Raw genomic sequence first — 20,428 nt, 5'->3', positions numbered from 1 at the left:
ACATGTTCTGAGGCTCCAAGGGGTATTGGAGGGCAGCGTGGAGGGTGAAAATCGTAGAGGGAGACCAAGAGATGAATACACTAAGCAGATCCAGAAGGATGTAGGTTGCAGTAGGTACTGGGAGATGAAGAACCTTGCACGGGATAGAGTAGCATGGAGAGCTGCATCAAACCAGTCTCTGGACTGAAGACCACAACAATAACATTTCATTTAATCCATTACACACAAAATAACTTTAAGAAAACATCGATGCGCCCAAGGTGAGCTCACCATCATCTTAAAGGTAATCCAGGGCGGATTTTAAGCACTGTGTAGCAACGGAATTCTTTCAAGATGAAGACTTAGGAATTTCCGTTACCAAAATTAAAAGTTTGCATGCAGCAGATTCTTTCAATAACATTTTGTAGCAGTCAGATAAGACGAAAGAGAAAGATATAAAAGGCCTTTGTACAAATAGGCATTTAAAAAATAACACTCGAAACTTCACAGGCAGTTTGATAGAGTAACGTTGCGATATATCTGGTTTCACGTGCCAGGTTTTTAAAAGACATAAACAATACAAACAGTTTTATTACGAAAAAGCACACTATAAATATTTTCTTCCTTTTAATATGAGGGTACTATCGAACAGAATTTATGATTAGTTTTCTTGAAAATGTGAACTTATGATACACTCCTAAAATTATTTAAGAAATTAGCCTTAATTGCCACGTTTTGCTTTGGTCCGACAAACTGGGGAAGTGCACCGAAAAGATCCAATGGAATGAGTATGAAGCGCAGAGCGTTGTTGATCACACTGGAGCTTTATAAATTCACACCTGATGTTCCGAGGGATAAATTGCCTGTATATCATCCTTGCGTCGTCAAGGATATGCATAACACAAAGCTCTATTCGGTTGCCCTGGTAACTAATGCGCATGCAATTACGCTCACATCTACTCAGCGCCTTGGGAAATGTAGACGATATTGACGTTGCAAAGACGTCGGTATATGGGGGAAATAAGCAATTACATGGGATAGGATATAGAATAGTGAAATCTGTACTATAATAGAGGAAGTATAAGTTGAATATCGGCTGGAATACCAACCGCAATAAATGAAGAGCCCATTTATTCGGTACTAAGAGCATGATCATGACTGGATGGGTCAGTCGGTAAAGGAAGTCCCTGTAAAAGCTAATGTTCCAGCTTCTTCGAGACCCTGTCCGTCACTCAGTTTGAATCTGCTTAGAAGTTTTGAAAAAGCGTCAATAAATAACGAAACCTTCGCTGGCAACGAATGAATGCATCTGTCTAAGCTTAAAACACTTTAGGAAGCAGTCACGTTATTGGGACGTTTCGCGTAACCTGAAAATAAGAACATGAATATTAATCTTTATGTGTTTCAGATAAGGAGCATCACACTTTATTATTATTCATCCATTACTGGCCAATAAAATTGCTACACCACGAGGACGACATGCAACAAGTAACAAATTTTCATAAAATGTACTATATGGCTGAATACGCAACTGCTTAGCATTCCAGTTTAACCGTACAAGAGGGTAGGATTCTATACAGAAGAAAAGACTACACAACAGATTCCTCATTTAGAAACTGCGTATGAATGTTTGTTGCTAGTTAGATATTCGTGTTAGCCTCGCGAAAAAAGGAAAAATGTCAACCATCACGTGTGAGAATTCGACAGTGGCCATATCGTGATCTACAGGGACTGTAGTTTATCGTTCTGTAATAGTGCTTCCCACGTTCAGGAGTAACATGATCAACACGATGCAATATCTGAATGGTCCCAAGTACCTAGCGCCCGAGAGGGCAGACGCATTTTTTGCAGCAAGACAGTTATTCACATGCACAGTTCAACAACGTCAAGAGCATGGTGACATTTGTTAAGGGTTCCTTTCACGCGGCACCATAGAGAGGGGGCTGCTTACTGTGGTTCTCCCAACGGCAGCAATGGCGACAACACTAACAGCACCACGGTGTCTTTCGAGATGAGTCCCTGTTTTGTGTAAAGTGTGACGATGGTTGTATCCGTGTGTGAACGCTACGAGGCGATCGAGCGTTACCAGATTGCAAGCATCGCATATGGACCCTGCACCTGGCCTGATTGTATGGGTTCACAAGATTATCATCTCTGGTACGCATAGATGTAAATTTTGACAGCAACACTTAGATTTCTGAGATGTAAAAGCCAATGGCTGTACATTATCCTCGTATCTTTCAACGAGATAACGCAAGGTAGTGTTTTGCCCTTGTTGCTATGACCCACCTCTGTCTGAGGATGTCCGAGTGTTGCTCTCACCAGCACTTTGTTCACATCCCTCACCCACTGATAACACCTTATCTGGTTTGAGAAAGACTGTCACGCCACTTTTCGCCAACTACTACTATTGATGAGCTCTAGCACAGAGTTGAAGCTGCATGGAACAACATCCCCATTTCTGTTATCCAAGCTTAGCCCTATTCGAAACCCACCCATGTTAGACGCTTTGTTGGCATCTCTCTGTACTAAATTTCGCGCCAGTTATTTCCCTAAAACACCTACCATTGTAATCATGTATTTATCCTACTATACTGAATACGCGCAGTAAGTGAAATTTCGTTATTTGTTATCCTTCCGTGTCTTACAGTTTAACGGTCACAAATATTGCTGTCGTATCATTACACAGTGACGGGAAAAAAACGCAACACCAAGAAAGAGTTGCGCGACGTAGCGAAGGTTCGTAGGCGTGTTTCTACGTCTGAAACACGATGTCTATCCAAATTTCACGCCTGTCGCATAGGAGTGGTACTAGTAGCCCCACTATGAAGATGCATATCAGGTTTGCTTTAAACATAGGCTGTAGTGCTCATGAGCGTTAACTACCTTTGAGACTGGAAGTGGGAAGTTGATGATACTGAAGAATGACATTAAGCCGACAAAGGTGCCGTTATCAACACCTCACTAAGTTTGAACGAGGCCGTGCAGTAGTGCTACGAGAACCTGCGTGTTCCTTTTGCCATACTGCAGAAAGACTAGGATGGTGTGTAGCCACAGTACGTGATTGCTTACTGTTATGGTAATATGAAAATGTTCAGTCACAAGAAGACAGTGCTCCGGATGGCCATGTGGCAGTACGGAGACGGAAGACCATCGTGTTCGGTGTATGAGTCTGGTGCGTGATACTGCATCTACAGCACCACTTTGAATCGCAGTTGGCACCACAGTGAGACAAAGAAGTGTTACAAATCAGTTACTTGAAGGGCAACTACAAACCAGATGCTCTGTAGTGTGCATTCCACTGACACCAAACGACTGCCATTTGCGACTTCGGTTGTTTCAAGCGAGAGCTCACTGGAGAGCAGGGCGGAGGTCCGTTGTGTTCTCTGTTCTCTGGTGAAAGCTGGTTCTGCCTCGGTGCCATTGACGCCGTGTGTTGCTTGCAAGGGATACTCTCCATCGCACCCGTCCCTCAGGTTTAATGGTAAGATGCCCCAGCGGATAGCCCGTCAAAACTGAACACAGATTTGGCATGAAAACAGGAAGATGGTGTACTGGACTGTGAGAATTGAAGCAAAACAGGAACAGTGAGGGTCAAAGCTCAAGATGTGCAACATCGAACGAACTGGCAGAGCCACGGCGCCCGCTGGTTATGTGGTCACGGTGTTCAAATCTCTCTTCCGGGCCGCTTTTTTCTTCTTCACAAAATTGTGAACTGTCAGTCGGGACATTGCAGTGTCTATTTTTGTAGTCTTCGCAATTGTCATACTACAAAATGATTATAAAATATGATTCAAGTGGTAACAATGAGCCGGCCGTTGTGGCCGAGCGTTTCTAGGCGCTTCAGTCCGGAACAACGCTGCTGCTACGGTCGCAGGTTCGAATCCTGCCTCGGGCATGGATGTGTGTGATGTCCTTAGGTTAGTTAGGTTTAAGTAGTTCTAAGTTCTAGGGGACTGAGGACCATAGTGCTCAGAGCCATTTGAACCATTTGGTAACAATGCAGTACCGCTGTAAATAAATGTGATGAATAGTGAAAGCAGACGAGATGCCGCATAAAGCTTTCACAGAAAAGAACCCAATAAATAAAAGGGCGTTAATTATACTACAACAAAGGAATTGAAGAATCAAAACTTCCAAAACGGAAGGCAAGAGTCATAATATGTGGTAATCATGCAGAAAAACTAGTACGTTCGTACGTCACGAACCTCATCTCCTCGTCATCACAGGATCAGAGTGTCGAGCACCGGTGAAAACACAGACGATCTCGGAACCAACTTTCATTATAGGCCCGTTCCTTCCACCTCGCTGTTGCAGACGGACGTTACACTACGTAACAGACACAGACTTGAAAACAGCGGCTAGACACGTCAATGACCGGACGGACAATTCATAATTTTGTGAGAAAGAAACAAGGTTTGCAAGGGAGATTTGAACTCGGATCTCCTGCTTTGCAGTCTAACATCATGACCACAGAACCACGGTCGCCGTGGCTCTTCCAGCTCGCTCGATGTTGCACATCGTGGGCTTGGACTATTCACTCTTTCTATTTTGTTTCTTTTTCTACATTTCAGTACATCTTCTTCCCGTTTTCATGCTCGATCTGTGTTCAGTTTTTGGCGGGCTATCCACTAGGCCATCTTACCACTAAATCTGAGGGACGTGGACAAGGGAGTTTTACTTGTTAGAAGGAGGCCAGTTGAGGGCATGTACTCAACTTATCTGCGTGTTTGACACACTAGACGTGCATTTGGAGTTATGGTCTGCGGTACGACTTCCTACGACAGCAGGTAGACTCATTGACTGCAAATATCTACGTCAATCTGGTGATTCGACCTATTGTGTTGCCATTCATAAACAGCATTACAGTGAGTGTTTTTCAACGGATAATGTTCGGCCACATATCACTTCTGTAGTCCAACATGCTCTACAGAGTGTCTACATGTTTCCATGCCCTGTTCGATTACCAAATCTGTCTTCAGTCGAACAAATGTGGGACATCATTGGACGACAACGACAGCGTCATCCATAATGTACATTAACCGTCCGTGTATTGACTGACCAAATGCAACAGGCATGTCACTCCATACCACAAACTGACATCCGACACCTGTACAAGACAATGCATGCACATTTGGACGTTTGCATTAAATATTTTGGCGGTTATACCAGTTATTGATGTACGAGCGTTTCATATTTGCAATGGGTTATGACGCACTTAAATTAACCTTGATTTTTCAGTGTTAACCACTTACCTAGATAAATGTGTTACCGAAATTTCATTATTCTACATTAATTGTATTTTATGTTGATATTTTTTTCCCGTCACTGTATTTTCAAAATGATCGCCCCCACTTATCCTTCAATACCACCCATGGAATGCAGAACAAATTATGAGTGCTACTGCGTTATCCAAAACAACCATACACGTCCTCAACTCGAATATTAGCCAGCGTGAAATGTGCAGCGATTTAGCATTGCGCCGAAGTTATGCTCTGGTTTATGTCTCTCATCTTTTTTAAAATCGTTGTTCTTCGTTTCATTGATTTCTCACACATATTTATTTTGCCCTCTTACTCTCCGTTACGTGTCTACACCTTGCCGCCAGTTGGAGATGCGCATTACTAAACGGTTCACAGGTGGTTTCTGCCGGAAGCCAGATGAGGCTAACGAAGACCTTTAACGTACAGCCTTAGAAGCGCTGAGTGCGCTTCAGAGGTGTGCGTGTTTTCTCTTCCCTGCAGTGCTCGCTTCGACGGCAGCTCTGACAGGCGTAGCTACTGGATGTGACAACCTGCCAGTGCGTCAACTCACATCCAGCCCTCTGCAGAGGTATCCCCTCTTCACCGCTTATGTGGACATAGGCCGCTAGTATGCTGTAACAGCTTCGGCACTTCCCGCGGTCATCTGGGGATGAGCTTGTGCATGGAGTTTGCAGTTTTTCTGCACACGTGGCGCCACACACCGATGGCTCCCCAGGGAATTGATTGACTATGGAATTCTTAGTGCAGAGCGGGCCACGATTAGTGTCAGTATTCCTTGTGCTTGTGTACTCTGAACAGCGAATACGTAATATATGATCTGGTGGATTTATCATGTTTGAAGATTATCGTCTAGCTGCAGTCATCTTTTAACTAAGGTAAACAACACAGACCGCAAATATTGTTGCAGTATTTGCATTCGCACTATAGCTATCCACGTTAGTAGTAGTGTTGAATAATTGCACTAACATACATTAATAATATGTTTCTGCGATATATAATAGCCTGAAATAATCATTACTCCTTATACGAGATGACTATTATTGAACTATACTAAAAAGAAACGTAAATTAGCTACAAACTACGGCGTGCGCATACTTTATTCAACATGTAAACGTCACTATAAATATTAGGATTTAGGTTATGACCTGCTGAAGTGTCGGAACATCGATGCTGCCGATGGCCGCCTGAATGGCTGTTTTCAGCTCAGCAATGGTTTTGGGGTTATTGTTGTACACATTGTCTCTGATATAGCCCCACAAAAACAAATCGTATGTTTTCAGATCCGGATAATATGGCGGCCCATCGAGGCCCTTGCCAATGGTCTCTGGGTACTTCAGACCCAGAATGCGGTTCCCAAAGTGCTCCTCCAGCACATCACTCTTCTTCTTCGATGGGGTAGAGCTTCGTCTTGGGTGAACCACCTATTGTCGAAATCAGGGTCACTTTGGATAATGGGAATGAAACCATCTTCTAAAATTTTCACATGCCGTTCGGTAGTTACCGTGCCGTCGAGGAATATCGCACCGATTGGAGATTGCACACAACACAGTCGCTCGTTGAGGGTGAATAGACTTCTCGATCGCCAAATGAGGATTCTCAGTCCTCTAAATGCGCCAATTTTTCTTATTGACGAACCCATCCAGGTGAAAGTCGATTTCGTCGCTAAACCAAACCATACAGCGAATACTAATTCCCATCATGTCCCGCGGCCAACCATGCAGTTAGAACGTCCTGACACAAACCGATCAGAAGTTATGACGACTTTATTTCACATAGGGAAATAATTGTCGCCGTGTAGGTGCCTCACTGCTGTGTGTCGTTCTGTATGAATGAAGAAGAGATCAACAACAGGCATAAGTCACCACGAATTTCCGGTTGATAATCACCTAATAGGTACTTGGTTACGAGTGGTTTCTCGAGAAAACTTCACGCCAAATACGAATTCAAATCGACCAGTAATTGGCTCCAAGACAAATATTCTGCAAATAGTTAGCTTTCCCAGCAGATTTTCATATAACCCTATTCATAAAACTCCAGTAGCAGCAGTGTATAAGTGACAAATTGAAAAACAGCCTCCCAACTATCCGGTGTGTCGTAAACGTAAACATTGTCCACTAAATGCATTCACGCGATCTGGAGTACAGACGGAAAACGGTGTGATGTTCAAAAAAGAAGCCTGTTCCTTCCTAAATCACTTTTTTATAATAATTAAGAAGAATTAAATTCTTAGTTGGAAAATTTTCATCTAAGCGTACTCAGTAACATTTCTTTTTCTGATACTCAATGTAATACTTTTAAGCTTTCATCATTGGCCTGTGTCTGTTGATATGTCGTAATGAAAGTACTAAAGGAAATATCTTGTTCAACCTGCAAACATCTGACTTCAGCCGACTCGCATAAATCTCCATTAATGGCTACGATACATTCCAGTGACATTACAGGAAACAGCCTGTGTTATCCTTCAGTGTCCTACGAGACCTTGCTAAGTGCGGTCTCTATTTTGCATCAAACGCTCTCCCGTACTCGGAAATTTATGGCACAAGGAAACATTTGGAAACGTATATAGTGACAGAAATAGAAAAAGCAGTATGTTTTTGTTGCAACAGTGGGGAAAACCATCCAATACTTCCAAGTACTCTTGTGTAAATATTTCTTACTAGTTCTGCTGAAGCAGACTGCTTCCTTCGCTACAGACGCAGTCAGTGTTTTGCGGCGAATGGTAAGGAGTGCCGTGGCTGGTAGAGATTGCCAGCGGCTGTGGTGTGAACAACAGCAGAGTTCTCGAGAACGAATGACTGAAGAAGAGAGATGGGAACAGCTGTTCCCAATATAGTATATTGACCTGATTTTTATATTCACGCTGTCTAATTGTACAATAATTACTGACAGTAGACAGCCAAAAATAATTACTGTACTTAATTCGCACGAAATGAAAGAGTGGAATTAGTTTTCGCACATATGTTGCACCTTTCGTCCGGAACGTTTCGACACTGGGTTAATAAAATTAGAGTATAGTTAAAGTGCTTTTAATGCTCCAGTTATTCTACATTCACAACTTGTTCGATCTTGGCGACCGTCAGAGACCATTCAGCCGCTTTAACGTTTTGTAGTAGGTTCGTGTTGATAATACCAAGCCTCGTCGCCCGAGATTATATCTTCCAGAAAATAAATTACGCGTTTTGCTTTTCAAGCAAGTCGTGGCAGGCGTCCACGCTTGTTGTTTTTGTTATGGAGTCAAGATATGCAGGACAAACTTCGCAGACACTTTTCTCGTCTTCAGAATATCCTGGAGAATGTCCAGTTCGTTGCTTCATTGCTATTTGTGACAGAACAAAGTTGACATACTACGGCCGCATGCCCACTACTTCACACTGCGTGCTCACAGCTGACTGCTCGAAAGCACTTCTGTTGTTGACAGTTGTTAGTTCAAACTTCCGTCAGAGTTACTGCACTAATGTCATTTATACGCCAAGAGTAAATTCAGGCTCGGAACTTTTTGCGGAGTGCGTATTTCCTTGATAATATCACGAAAGAATACATTATAGGAAGGGGAGGGGAGGGGGAGGGTTATCCATATAGAAAGTGTAGTACAGACTATGGGCCCCGCACCACTCTGCCCAGTTTTTGAGGGAAATTTAACCGCTAGCAGTTTTGAATTGAATATAATTGCTTTTTAAGATGACGTGCTCAAGATTGGCGAGTGCTTTTAAAACGCTGGAAATAATGGATAACTGGCATACTGTTGTGTGTCTTGTCGAATGTAGAATAACACATTCGACGTAATTCTCTTTTAATAAACCATATTTGACGTACTACAAAACTAGTTTCATTTAAATATTCAGTTCCATACTGTAACTGGATTATTTGCTTCACATTGTTGATAGAGCTCGTCTGAAAATCATTTGTTGACACGCTCTCGCGTCGAAAGATGCAGACGGCGAAACAATCGGACACCCAGAGTACTTGCAAATCCTAACAACTCTTCAGCTCAGTGCTGTTTTTACTATATTTTTTTACGTTCCTTTCACAATTTTTGAGGCACGATGTGTATCTACAGGAAATAATGCATTTCTGTACAGTTATCCATGCGCGCTTTAATGCTTAACCCATTCGAATGCGTCAGTGCACTAATACTCTCTTGCAGATCACGGCAGAATTAGTTTTCCAACTTCCAGCGCGAAGCACTAGATATCAGGCTTTCTAAACAGGTGTGTCGCGATGTGTTATTGTGTGCCGAAGTCCTGTAGAGAGTTTAGTGAGATTTTCTATCACCCAGAGTTTACGTTTATAATATGACGAACTTATTATTCATAAACAGTGTTATTTCGTTTTTCTATGAGCATGAATCTAATAAGTGATAAACCCAAACATCATGAATACCTACTTACAGTAATAGCTTGAAGGTTGACCTCTGGAAAGCAATGCAGCAGTGACTCAGCTTTGTATGGAATTATTGATTGGAGAGAATGACCGGTTAAAACCGGTACCGGCATTTTAATTCTGGATAACCGGTTTTTATCGGTATTCGTTTGCCATAAGGGGTGCTTTTTTATTTTTTAATAATAACCGGGTTAAAAAAACGAAATCTCAGTTAACCATAGCAGCAGTCCCTCTCCGGAGCTGAGTGATCAGCGCGACAGAATGTCAATCCTAACGGCCCGGGTTCGATCCCGGCTGGTTCGGAGATTTTCTCCGCTCAGGGACTGGGTGTTGTGTTGTCCTAATCATCATCATTTCATCCCCATCGTCGCGCAAGTCGCCAAAGTGGCGTCAAATCGTAAGACTTGCACCCGGCGAACGGCCCTAATCGCCCGACCATAGCAGCAGTGGCAAAATTTTTCGTTTTTAAATAAATGTATTTTTAAAAAGGAGCAATTTTTATTTATAAAATTTGTATTGATTCGAATATCGTGTTGCTATAGAAACCGGAAAATACGATCAGTTCTACTTTAATAAAATGCCGACAGAAACAAGCAACGAACACATGGCATAAGAATTGGTACAGCATTGGTGAGACAATAAATTCCCTGATGCTGTGTGTCGTGGCCTTCGACCATAAATATAATAGACTGGCCCTGACGTCATTTTCGTGGCTCCAACATCTCTGGGCTAAAGTCACGTGAATGTTGGCAAAACATGGTTGTTTCGTGTTGCGCTTATGGCTGTACTCAGCGTTTTGTCGGGGAAATGGCTTTACATTTCACGTGTAAGTGTTTCTATGATAGTGCAGATGCGTTTATTGAAATCTGCTGAAGTGACTTTTATATGTTTTTTACGCTTGAAATAGAGTATCACGTAAATTAAAGTGTTGAAAGCGATACCTGTAAAGTCAGACTCATTTTACATTTTGGAAAGTATCTGTGATAATTCGGTTACAGAAGTAAGTATAATCGTTTCTCGTTCCTAGTCATAGGTCCCGTGAAGATGAAAACCGAAATCAGCTTTGGATACAGGCCCTGAAACGGAAAAACTTTAAGCCGTTTGCACATACGCGCCTTTGCTCGAAGCACTTCGCGGAGAAGTGTTTTGATAGGTTAGTTATTATGTACAATGTATATCTATAATTTGTATTTACAATGTCTGTCATTTTTAAACCTAGGTTCCAAAATTATTTTCTGAAACTGCAAAATCTCATCTTTCATCTAAAATATCATTTTTTTAAGCTGATAGTTGCGAATACAATGTTTAAAGTTTTGACACGAGCCCACTCTTACTGTTTAAAAGAATTTTAACGACGTTTATAGTAATTTCGTCCCGCTGCCCACCAGAGTGGCGTTAGATGTACACTCCTGGAAATTGAAATAAGAACACCGTGAATTCATTGTCCCAGGAAGGGGAAACTTTATTGACACATTCCTGGGGTCAGATACATCACATGATCACACTGACAGAACCACAGGCACATAGACACAGGCAACAGAGCATGCACAATGTCGGCACTAGTACAGTGTATATCCACCTTTCGCAGCAATGCAGGCTGCTATTCTCCCATGGAGACGATCGTAGAGATGCTGGATGTAGTCCTGTGGAACGGCTTGCCATGCCATTTCCACCTGGCGCCTCAGTTGGACCAGCGTTCGTGCTGGACGTGCAGACCGCGTGAGACGACGCTTCATCCAGTCCCAAACATGCTCAATGGGGGACAGATCCGGAGATCTTGCTGGCCAGGGTAGTTGACTTACACCTTCTAGAGCACGTTGGGTGGCACGGGATACATGCGGACGTGCATTGTCCTGTTGGAACAGCAAGTTCCCTTGCCGGTCTAGGAATGGTAGAACGATGGGTTCGATGACGGTTTGGATGTACCGTGCACTATTCAGTGTCCCCTCGACGATCACCAGTGGTGTACGGCCAGTGTAGGAGATCGCTCCCCACACCATGATGCCGGGTGTTGGCCCTGTGTGCCTCGGTCGTATGCAGTCCTGGTTGTGGCGCTCACCTGCACGGCGCCATCCACGCATACGACCATCATTGGCACCAAGGCAGAAGCGACTCTCATCGCTGAAGACGACACGTCTCCATTCGTCCCTCCATTTACGCCTGTCGCGACACCACTGGAGGCGGGCTGCACGATGTTGGGGCGTGAGCGGAAGACGGCCTAACGGTGTGCGGGACCGTAGCCCAGCTTCATGGAGACGGTTGCGAATGGTCCTCGCCGATATCCCAGGAGCAACAGTGTCCCTAATTTGCTGGGAAGTGGCGGTGCGGTCCCCTACGGCACTGCGTGGGATCCTACGGTCTTGGCGTGCATCCGTGCGTCGCTGCGGTCCGGTCCCAGGTCGACGGGCACGTGCACCTTCCGCCGACCACTGGCGACAACATCGATGTACTGTGGAGACCTCACGCCCCACGTGTTGAGCAATTCGGCGGTACGTCCACCCGGCCTCCCGCATGCCCACTATACGCCCTCGCTCAAAGTCCGTCAACTGCACATACGGTTCACGTCCACGCTTTCGCGGCATGCTACCAGTGTTAAAGACTGCGATGGAGCTCCGTATGCCACGGCAAACTGGCTGACACTGACGGCGGCGGTGCACAAATGCTGCACAGCTAGCGCCATTCGACGGCCAACACCGCGGTTTCTGGTGTGTCCGCTGTGCCGTGCGTGTGATCATTGCTTGTACAGCCCTCTCGCAGTGTCCGGAGCAAGTATGGTGGGTCTGACACACCGGTGTCAATGTGTTCTTTTTTCCATTTCCAGGAGTGTATTTGTTAGATTGTATAAATGGTACTTTGAAGAAATCCAGGTCAAATGTAATTCTGGCATAATTTTTCACAAATAAAAAAGTAGTTTTTGTTGGAAGCGTTTGGCAGTCAATTGAGAAATGTGGGGAAAATCCGATACAAACATAGGATCGCAGACCGCTGATTTGAAATCCCGCCACGTTTTGCCAACAGTCACGTGGTTTATGTTGAAGCCACACCAGCCCCATAGCTTCTGCACAGCAAGGCCAGTCTACTAGTATCTATGGTCGAAGGTCGTGGCTTAAGGTACGCGTGTACGTGTAGTGTGCGAGAATTGCCCCACCTGATCTGTATGATAGTTTCTCGCAGTCACCGCCGGACGTCAGCTGTATTGCAACAACTCTAGTTTGGAAGTATTTTTACGAACTGATGTAGCAGTGAAGTACAATGCTTCATTTACTAAATAGATTAAAGGTTTGTTTGTCATTCTATGAAATAAAAAAAGAGCAAGGAAATTAGGGGTACATAAATAAATTAAAAACTTAAAAATTCATTTATTGTATACAATAGAAACACAAACTAGCTGATCTGCTGCCTATGTCTACATAATATGTCGTTAACTGCCTGTAGCCCTTGAAAACGGAGCTCTTCAACCTCAGTTTTGACCCTTTACCACTGACTATTCGTAATTCTGAAATAGTGGTATGATCTCGATTACAAGAAGATATTTGAGAAGCACTCCGTCTTCAGGCCACAAGTGGCCCATCGGGACCATCCGACCGCCGTGTCATCCTCAGGTGAGGATGCATATACGAGGGGTATGTGGTCAGCTCACCGCTCTCCCAGTTATGATGGTTTTCTTTGACCGGAGCCGCTACTGTTCGGTTGAGTAGCTCTTCAGGTGACATCACCAGGCTGAGTGCACCCCGAAAAACGGCAACAGCGCATGGCGGCCTGGATGGTCACCCATCCATGTGGCAGCCACCCCCGACAGCTTTTGACTTCCGTGATCTGAAAGGGAACCGTTATACCCATTGTGGTAAGGCCGTTGCATTTTTGAGAAAAATTTCAAAAAATTACAATCAATAGGAGAATACTGGTGATTTTTTGTACTACGCAACCACTGAATACTTTTCGAGAAAAGCAGTAAATAGTGCATATTTAATTTCATATTTTGGCTCTGTATTCCTTGAAACTGAGAGTCAAAATTTTTCAGTCTTTGTTCCATTTATGTGTTTATGACAGCAAATAATAGGAATAAAAATCCCAAAATCGGTTATTTAATGGCCGAGCGGTTCTAGGCGCTTCAGTCTGGAACCGCGCTGCTGCTATGGTCGCAGGTTCGAATCCTGCCTCAGGCATGGATATGTGTGATGTCTTTAGGTTTGTTAGGTTAAAGTAGTTCGAAGTCTAGGGGATTGATGACCTCAGATGTTAAGTCCCATAGTGCTCAGAGCCATTTAAACCATTTGAACTTAACATTGAAGACACCAGTCCCCAAGACTTAGAACTACCTAAACCTAACTAACGCAATGACATCACACACACCCATGCCCGAGGCAGGATTCTAACCCGCGCCCGTAGCAGCAGCGCGGTTTCGGAGTGAAGCACCTAGAACCGCTCGGCCACACCGGCCGGCTCGGTTACTTCGGAGACCAGTTACTTTGAGCGGTTTTAACACTGTGCGGCGGATTTTTACGTGCGTGCGTGCGTGCGTGCGATGCTCCTATTGCGACGATTATACGTTGCTGCTGTAATGCAATTTCTTTTATAATTTTTGTTCACCTACCTCTTTATAGCGGTAGATCTTCGCACGTTAACTCCTGACTGCAGCTACTTATGAGATCACAGAAAAGCAGTGTTGAAGAAACTGTAACCTCATAGCTACACGCCAGGGACGGCTATAAGTAAAATTTGCTGAAAATTGTCTATGTACTTTAAAGAAATGATTCGGAAAGGGGATGTCACTCGTACTTTAAACATGAAGTTCAAATTTAAACCTTCAATAGATCTTTATTGCCGTTAAGCAAGATCATCAGCCCACATTTACGAAAATTACTAAAGTTTCTGCTCACAGTTATCACCATACCTAAAACAGCCAGAACTTTTACCTTCCCATATTCCGAAACCAACTATTTGTAACACAGTCAATGATCGGCCAATTACTTCTGCACACGATATTCAGTCGTTGTCTTTAATAAAAGTTTATGCTCACCATAAAATACTCAGTAAGAATATACTCAGTACCGCCACGCTATATAATTCAAAGTTCACTTGCGATTTTCGTCGGAACGAATTATCACAACACTCTAAAATTTACATAAACAGTTTCTGGTCACTACCAGATACCATTAACACTGGACCATAACGCGGAAGTCATCCCAAGACTTCATCTTACGCACAATGCGAAAAGTCATATCCAGCATAACCGCCTCCAATCAAAGCTAGCTCGCGACTCTCTTCTCACTCTCCCACACCCAAAACTATATCTCCTCGCTAGGCGGCCAACCGTCTCGCTTCTCATTGGCTGTCAGTACTTACGACCAATGAGAACTCACTTTTAGGGCGCAGCTCGCGCCAAAATCTAGCAAGCACCAACCACTTCTCTAGGCTCATTGACGTCATCAAATTAAGTAACACAAAACTCTCTAATTAAATAAACAAAACAAAATGAACTATAAGCTCTTTTCTATATCTGGAAATTTATTATGTAGTCACGAATGTTCTGGCTGTCTTATACATAAGCTTACATACTTGGACATCCGATATTGACTAGTAGTGGAACCAATAGTGGATTCGTTCCCACGTTACAGAGTTGGAACACTTGCCAGTTCCTGTGGAGAATTACATGAATGATTTTTAATAATGCCGAACGTCCCATATACTCTCACGCACGCACTCTCATTCACACAAACCCGAACACACAATATACATATTTACTTAGAATTCTTGAAATTATTATTATAGAAAAATCACAGAGGTTTTCTGAAACAAAAAACTTTCCAAATTTATATATGAACACTGAATGTGTTATCAGATCATCGTACATAGTCACTGAAGGTGAACTATTTATTTAAATTCTTGACTGTCGGAAAATTACGTTTTTTTATGGAATTTTACTAACTTCCTAAATATAACTATTTTTGATCTCAGATTTTGACATATTGTTTGTTTTTACAACAGAAGGATGTACATCAAATATGACGTTCCTCAGGTTATTCCTTTATTAGTTATTAATATTTTTAGTTTCGTTTAATGTAAGTGGCCTGCCAGCGCTACTCCACTGCTTTCACATGCGCAGCTGCAACAGATTGTCATGACGTCAGTCTGCAGGACACAACTCGTCCGTTACTGACCGTATAATACTCTACCGGCTTACATTGCAGCCCACATACATTCTGAAGTAAAGCTTTTAATAGACAAATGGGCGATCGTGCACCAGTTGCGACGCCATAACTGAGTTAAACCGAAATAGCCGAAACCTGGTTGTTTCAGCGATAACAGTCATCCCCAGCATGGATACGAAAAGGCCTTGCTAGTTTTACAGGGGTATGGGGACCAGATGTTATGTGCAGGTCACGCAATGCCCGAAATTGCGTGCTGTGGTTTGCATGTGCGGGACTGACGACCGACAGCGTCTCAGATATGTTCCGTTGGGTTCAGATTACGCGAACTTTGTGGCCATGACATGAACCTGAGTTGAGCATATTCTGGCATTGTCACACGGGCATTTATCCTGCTGGACGATGCCACTGCCATTGGAGAAGACATCCAGTGTGAATGGTTTCAAGCGATCAGCAATAAAGTTCATGTAGTCCACGGTCTGCAGTTACTACCACAGATCCCACTGAAGCCCAAGTGACTATTCCTCAGAGCATAGTACTGTCCTCGCTGCCCTGCATCCTTCCGTAACAAGCTACATGTTTTGAGCAGCCGTCCCTCTGGTCGACACCATATCTGGACGCGACTCTTGACACAGTTCAAAATTTAAATGCGATTCGTCTGGCCAAGTGACTCCTTTCCATCGACTGTCTCAATGACCTCGACATGGACATGATTTTAAACCCAATCTTCCTTTTTTTCTTCGTTACTCTTGACCTCAGGATGAATCTCGACGATCGTGTGCTCTGTGCAGCTGAAGTGATGATATAGTTGTGTCAAAATGGGACGACAAAGAGGTCGTCTCTGCGGTCCCCATGTCTGGCAATATCTGCCAAACTGTGTGGCCTGAAACACTTGTGCCACAACCTGTATCATAGACTGTAATCAGTTCTGCCACAGATCACCAGCTATCCAGTGTTGTGATCAGTCTTAACTACTTTCGTATGGCCACAGCTTTGGGTTCTTTCATTGCTCTGAGAGGTGGCACAGTAAACTACAATACACAGAAATGTTAGTTCACTTTATAAAGAAGGTTGCCCAGAGAGTGATGTACCGCATTTTTTTTCTCAACCGAAAAGTATGCTACAAATGCGAAACGTGACATATGTATTATTTGAAGTCTCCTGAGTGAGTACGCGAAGTTTCCGTCACTTCCGGCAGATATCGTAGCTCTAGGACAGTTTCAAAATGGCGTCTGTAGGTGATGTACGTTACAAGCAACATGCCGTCACTGAATTTCTCACTGCAGAGAACGAAACTGTGGGGAATATTCACTAACGCTTGCGCCAAGTCTATGGAGCATCTGCTGTGGACAGAAGTACAGTTAGTCGCAGGGCACTGAGGATGAGGTCATCAGATGGCGGTTCGGCGGAGCTCCACGACTTGCAGCAGTTGGGGAGACCATCCACGGCTGTCACACTTGACATGGTGCAGCGAGCTTCCACTTGTTCGGGCCATTAAAGGATGCCATTCGTGGAAGGCTTTTTGCGTAGATGATGTTGATATTTGGTTTGTGGGGCGCTCAACTGCGCGGTCATCAGGGCCCGTACAAAGTCCCAATTTTTACTCAGTCCATGTTCTTCTCACAATCCAATCTAGTCACTCTCACAAATGATGATGATGATGATGATGATGAAATGATGAGAACAACACAAACACCCAGTCCTCGGGCAGAGACAATCCCCAACCTGGCCGGGAATCGGACCAGTGGCCCCGTGATCCAGAGGCAGCAACGCTAGCCTCTAGACCACCAGCTGCGGACATTTTGAGGAGATGAGGTGGTGATTCACACAGTGATACACTGGCTCCGCCACCAGGACAAGGATTGTTACCGACAGGCCCTACACGCCCTTGTTTCGCTCTGAAGGAAGGCCGTAGAACGGGATGCAGATTACGTGGAAAAATAGGTTGTGTAGATGAAACACCACTCTTTCGTGTGTGTAATTCTCATTTTGTTCATAAAGAATTGTTGAAGAAAAAAAATACTGAAATGCTGTGCATTACTTTCTGGGCAACCCTCTTACATAAGCCGGCCGGAGTGGCCGAGCGGTTCTAGGCGCTACAGTCTGGAACCGCGCGACCGCTACGGTCGCAGGTTCGAATCCTGCCTCGGGCATGGTTGTGTGTGATGTCCTTAGGTTAGTTACGTTTAAGTAGTTCTAAGTTCTAGGGGACTGATGACGTCAGAAGTTAAGTCCCATAGTGCTCAGAGCCATTTCTTACATAACTGAATAAAAGATTGACTTAAGTTTGACATACCTTTTGCCACAGGAGTACTGGATAATTTGCAACTATCATGGACTAGCAAAGCTTCGCATAATGGACTAATTAACGCAATATTTTCTTGCAGTACAATCTACAACATTAACAAAAGTATGTGTCCATTTAAAACTTTACGAACGCTGTCGTACTCGATGTTGCTGACTGCTGTAACTGATATCTCGAACTGGGCAGAGCTCTTGTCGCTCGGCACTGTATTGAGCTCAGTGTGAGGTCACTGTTATGCTGAAAGAGGAGGCGTGGTCTTCAAGAGCGCCTCCCATAAGTCGTTGCAGATTACAGCGACCCCTCGCTAATGTCTGTAGTATCGATTTGCTTTCCGACTTTCGCGTGGCACCGCGATCTCTGGACGATACCACACCGTGCTTTGCAAATCGTGCAAGCAAGCCTACGACCCTCACATTCTGTGATGAGGCATGGACGTGCAACAGACTGTCGCCTACACCTGATTTCACACACCAATTACATTTCATAGATGCATACGACGGTACCATTTGACCCCCAGCTTCGCTGTTTGAAATATTCGTTTCCAAGCACAGATCCATGACAATCTAGCCTTTGTCAAAGTCGTTTATGTCGGTGGGTTTCCCTGTTCGTGGCTTGTATCGTTGCTAGAAAGATTCTCCATTCGTCTCTGATCCTCTGATACACTTTCTTTACCGCCCCATGTGATCGCACCGCCCCAAGACAGCATTCCGTCTCGCGGTGGGCAGTGGTTACAATATTTTGTCTCAGCATTGAAAGTCTGCTGAGATATGTAGTTTCGGTATCTCAAATAATGTTGATTATTTCCTAATTCCGTCCAGAGTGGCTTCGATGATTGTATCACTTTCGTTAAATAAAAAACCAAATCACTTTAAGTCCAAATTGTGATTTTTATTGCAATGTACGGTACGTTTAGAGACCTTGGAGCTCATATTCTGGTGCTCATCAGTCTACATCATTTTTTCAAATTTAGATTAGCACTGGCCCTGTTAAGATCACATGGGTAGATGCATTACGAAGTGGCACATTTTGAATACAAGTTATACAAACGTAAGGCAACATCTTTAAAATTACATATATACAGCCCATTTGTAAATACAAGTCAAAGAGCATCAAAACGTGTTGGTGCTACCTTTCTACACTTACATAAGTGTAATGTTAAAGAATATATGAAAATGTTACGCTATTAATTTCACATGAATGCCATTTCCATTGATATCAGATGGGAATATGTTATGAGACGGCTGCACTGTTAAGTATTTGTTTCTTTAGGAAGAAAACTAACTTTCGAAACTACTGAAAAAACTGTGGCTGTTAAATTCTGTTTGTTCATTTAATATGCTTTCAGAATATTTTACTTTGTGTGATATTATTTGTAACTGCCCTAGTAAATCAATTTTTACCATTATTTTCTGTCTGGAGTCCAGTTAAGCTGTTTTGGATGTCACTTTGTGTCTGTTAAGGTATATGTGATTAGATATTGAGGATTTGTCATAGTGATTGAGTCTGAAAGCATTGTTGTGTTCTTGAGACGGCCTATGGAAAGTTGTGGCTGTTTCACCTCTGTAGAATGCAGGACAAACGTTACACTATACAGGGCTGGAAATGGATCGTGCATTCAAATAAAAATCATGATCTACAACAGAAGGCAGTTTGTTTTTCATTTTACGAATGTTGATTATGTTCCTCAAATAAATTGAGGTGCGTGGCATCCATCAATGCTTAATTTATGGAAATAAAATTTAATTAGGCATTATCTCCACGTATCACATGGAAATAAAATTATACATTACAAAAAGAAAAGAACCGTTAGAACGCATTACTGAACACCAGCCACGAAGTTCATCAACACTACGCGCTCCAAATGACCTCAAACCGACCCTGTAGGAAGACAGTGTTGGGTATAACTTATAATATCTCTAAAGGCAACATGCTTTTGGATAGTGTTTATTGTAGACTATGTTAATACTTGTTGTATTAGTTTTACTACTTTTAAGTAGCGTTTTTATATTCATTTTCGCTAGAATTCACGCGACCAAAAATCTTTGTTTACCTACATACATTATTACTTCGGTAGTTCACGAAACCAGTAGAGACTTCATTGCTGCCACGGACCTAGCTCTGACAATGTCGTGGGAATAAACAGCTACGAGGATCTTAAACACAAAATCCCCTAATTTATTTCAGCGCTATATCGATTTCACAAAACTGTAGCCCACTAATTTGAAATACTAACCAGTAATTTCTCACGACAGTCAATCCCATTTTTGTGAAAGAATGTCAACAGACCACATTGAACTGCTTATACATCTCCACCGTAAAACGTTTTTATAGTATAAGGGATGAATCAGCTA

This window comes from Schistocerca cancellata, chromosome 6, assembly GCF_023864275.1.
Source record: "Schistocerca cancellata isolate TAMUIC-IGC-003103 chromosome 6, iqSchCanc2.1, whole genome shotgun sequence".
In the NCBI taxonomy this organism is placed as follows: domain Eukaryota; kingdom Metazoa; phylum Arthropoda; class Insecta; order Orthoptera; family Acrididae; genus Schistocerca; species Schistocerca cancellata.
This window is presented reverse-complemented; position numbering follows the sequence as displayed.